We start from the raw sequence: 4,412 nt of genomic DNA, 5'->3' as shown, positions 1-4,412 counted from the left end.
CACACACACACATATATATATATATAAGCTTGATTTGGTTGGGCAAATTGGAGAAAAAGTATTTTTTTAATAGGCAAATTAATAACAAAAGTGACTTTGAGGTTGAGAGTTTCGTGCATGGCATTTGTACTGATTAAAAAATAAAAATAAAATTATGCATACATAAATATATAATTATACACGTTTATAAGCGTGAATATATACATGTATTTATATGTATAAAAATATACTTGAAAGTATTTAAATACATGTATAACTGTTGTTTCATCTATAATGGCCCTGCTCGATTTGTAGAAAGGGTGTAGGCAGGAATTCCATATAGTGTACTCAATGCAAGCTATAGACACACAAGAGGTACAGTGGAATAATAAGAATGTTATCAGAGAAGGTAGTGTTTGTATGTGGAAGATGCACAGGAGCTATAAAAACTACAGATACTCGGGAAATCGATTTTCTCAAATGCCTTGGAGGCTCTTCAGAAGTAGTGTATAATTTCTGCTACCTAGGGGACCTAATTAGCTGTGGGGGAGGATGCATGGAAAGTGTAATTGCCAGCCTAAGAACTGGATGGAGAAAATTCAGAGGACTTTTACATCTGTTGGCAACCAAAGGTCTCTCTCTGTGAAAGAAAAATTGTATGATGGTATAGAAACAGCAATGCTACATGGTAGTGAAATGTGGACCCTGAATGCAGGAGACATTTGAAGGCTAGAGAGGAATGAAGCTAGTATGCTCTGCTGGATGTGCAATGTCAGTGTATATTCAACAGTACTGGGGTTTTGAGGGTAAAGTTGGACATAAGAGGAATTAGATGCAGTGTGCAAGAGAGAAGACTGCACTGGTTTGATCATGTGACGTGTATGGCTGTTAACAGTTGCATAAAGAAATGCCAATCACTTAAAATGGATGGAACTCGTGGAAGAGGGAGACCCGAGAAAACAGGATCAATTATTGAAAGCCGATCTCAAGACTCTGAGCCTTATGAAGGAGATGACTAAGAACCAAATAAGTGGCACATTGCTTTACTCAAGAAGACTCATCTGCCACAGCAGAATAGATACAGACGCTGGTGTCACATATAATGCACTTGTGCTGGTGCAGCATTAGTAACACCCTGTACACTCTATGGAGTGGTTGGCATCAGGAAGAGCATCCAGCCACAGAAGCCATGCTAGAACAGAAAATGGGGCCTGGTGCAGTCCCTGGTCTTACCAGCTCCCTGCTAGCCAGCTCCACGTAAGACCGTCCAACTCATGCAAGCATGGAATGAGGACACTAAACAATGATGATGTATGTACTTGTATGCATTTGTAAATATGTGTATATGAGTATGCATATATGTTTGTGTGTATATACATGTGTGTGTGTGTGTGTATATGTATATATGTATATATATATATAAATATATTAGGTCATTTGGAAAATAATGGCCAATTTTAAAAATAAGCCTATATTCTTGAAAAAATGAACTTAGAGAAAGATTTAATTATTCAAAGTATGATCCCTGAACAGCTATCCATTTCTCCCATTAATTAACACGGTCATTTATGCTTCTTTGGTAAAATTCAATGGTTTTGCTGCCAAGAAATCTTTGAATTCAATTTTGACCTTGGTTTTGGAATAGAAGGGTTTTTTTGTCTTAAAAAAATGTCTAGATGCTTGAAAAAGTCGTAGTCGGTGGGCGAAAGAACAGGGGAATGTGGAGGGTGTGGCAAAGTCTCGTATCCCAAGTCTGTGAGCTCTCCTGTGTCATCCTGGAAACATGTGGTTCAGTGTTGTCATGGAGCAGAATTAGACCATATTGATTAACATGCATTTCTTGCAATTGCTTACAGGCACCAAGCATATGAAACATTTCTCTGATACTTTGTCGTGGGTTGTATTTGACTGTTGTTTTTAAATGTTGATCATCAAGGGTGGATGGACATTCTCTACCTTCTTGATCTTCAAGGCACTCATCCCCACTATGGAATCTCTCAAACCACTGTTGTACTGTCCGATCATTAGTAGACTCTTCATCTCATGCTTTGTTGATATTGGCGGCTGTTTGAGAAGCATTATGTCCAAGCTTGAATTCATGCAAAAAAAGTAAATGCATTTCTTCTTTTTTCATGTTTGGAATTAAGGATTTCTATGCTTCAAAATTATATTCTGAAAGAAATCAATAAAAATATACTAAAGAATATACATCAGTTAGTAAACATGTAAAATTTCATCTAAAACACTACAAAAATAACATCTTAAATCAAATTTGAAAAAATGTATTTTCCAAACAACCTAATATATATGTGCATGTTCACTGAGTCTCCTGAAAGAGGCAGAGGCCAAGTTGATTTGACAGAATATCTCCTCATCAATGAGTCCGGTGTTAGAAATCATGCTTCTAAGATAGCAGAATAAGCCTACCTGCAATAGAGGAATGTCACCAATGAGGATGAGCTGAAGGGGAGATGAGTATGGAAAGGTTGATTCGAGAACTTCAGTTTTTCCAATGATTCACTTCAAGACTGAGTTGAGAAAAGGCATCTTCTTATTAAGTCACCTCTGCAAAGTCTACCTTCAGTACCTGGAAGTGAGATGTAGGGAAATTATTGCATCCAAGCTAACTAAAGAACAAAGTGGTTTCCATCCTTGATGCAGCAAGAGATCATGGGTCTGCTGTCAAGAGGTGTTCTACTTGCTTTGTAGATATTGTAAAGGCATGTGACCACGTACTGCAGGACATGCTATAGAAGATTTTGCACGAGTTTGAGATTACTGGGCAACTTGTCATTGCCATGAAGTCCCTATATGAATCTGCAGATGCTTGTGTTTCGACTTGGGTGTTGGACTTCAACAGGGGTGTATATTATCACCTCTCCTTTTCAAAATTTTTATGAGCTGGATAGGTTTTTGAAGCCATTGTAGATATGGTATCACAACCAATAAGTTTCAAATCAGTTGCCAGATATTTGCAGACAACATGATGCTACTTGGCACAGCAGAATGTGATCTCCAGTTTGCACTGAAAAGTTTTGCTGCCGAGGGTTGTGAGGCAGGCATGAGAATTAGTGTTGTAAAGGAGAGATTGCTATTCTTCAGAAAGACTTCCCAGTGTAGATATATATTCACACTCACATGTAGGTATATCTTTATATATATATATAAATATTCTTTTACTTGTTTCAGTCATTTGACTGCAGCCATGCTAGAGCACCACCTTTAATTGAACAAATCAACCTCAGGACTTATTCTTTGTAAGCCTAGTACTTATTCTATTGGTCACTTTTACTGAACTGCTAAGTTACGGGGACATAAACACACCAACATCAATTATCAAGTGATGGTGGGGGGACAGAGAAAGACACACAGGCATACACACACACACACACACACACACACACATACGACGGGCTTCTTCCAGTTTCCGTCTACCAAATCCACTTACAAGGCTTTGGTTGGTCTGAGGTTATAGTAGAAGACACTTGCCCAAGGTGCCATGCAGTAGGACTGAACACGGAACATGTGGCTGGTAAGCAAGCTACTTACCACACAAGCAACGTTTTGAAACATTAAATTCATCAAGGTATATTTCAATAATATGGAAATTTTATTCATCGAAGTAAGTACCATTACAATCAACGCCATTTGCCAACAAATTATAAGTTTCTTTATTCCAGTAACATAAAAATCTGGAGTTCTGGAGCTGATGAACACTTTGAAAGCACTTTCAGCATCAGTTTAATTTTCGAACTCCTTCTCATACTAGGAACCATCAAGGAGCTTGAAAAAGTGGTAGTCAGTAGGAGAAAGGTCTTGGGAATAAGCTGGGTAGGGAAGAACTTCAAAGCCGAGTTCCCTCAACTTCTCGAGCATCATTACTGAAACGTGTAGTCAAGCATTGTCATGAAGAATAATTGGACCTCTTCTAGTGACCAGTCTGGTGTGGAAAAGTACTATATATATATATATATACATATATATATATATATATATTCTTTTCTTTTATTTCTTTCAGTCATTTGACTGCGGCCATGCTGGAGCATGGCCTTTAGTCGAGCAAATTGACCCTGGGACTTATACTTTGTAAGCCGAGTACTTATTCTATTGGCCTCTATTGCCGAACTGGTAAGTTACAGGGACATAAACAAACCAGCATCAGTTGTCAAGCGATCTTGGAGGGACAAATACACACACACATACACACATATATATCTACGACAGGCTTCTTTCAGTTTTCATCTACCAAATCCACTCACAAGGCATTGGTCAACCTGAGGCTATAGCTGGAGACACTTGCTCAAGGAACCACACAGAGGGACTGAACCTGAAACCATGTGCTTGGGAAGCAAGCTACTTACCACACAGCCATTCCCATATATACATAATATAATATAATATAATATAATATAATATATATATATATATATATA

At 37.9% G+C, this 4,412-nt stretch overlaps 1 protein-coding gene across 2 annotated transcripts in view; it reads right to left on the bottom strand.

The window, feature by feature from the left end:
* LOC106882483 (uncharacterized) overlaps positions 1–4,412 on the bottom strand; it is a 142,742-nt gene that overhangs the window by 73,581 nt on the left and 64,749 nt on the right. The window lies entirely within an intron of this gene.

This window comes from Octopus bimaculoides, chromosome 7 (assembly GCF_001194135.2).
Source record: "Octopus bimaculoides isolate UCB-OBI-ISO-001 chromosome 7, ASM119413v2, whole genome shotgun sequence".
NCBI classification, from domain to species: Eukaryota; Metazoa; Mollusca; class Cephalopoda; order Octopoda; family Octopodidae; genus Octopus; species Octopus bimaculoides.
Note: the sequence above shows the minus strand (reverse complement) of the source record. Positions and strands in the feature narration are given on the sequence as shown.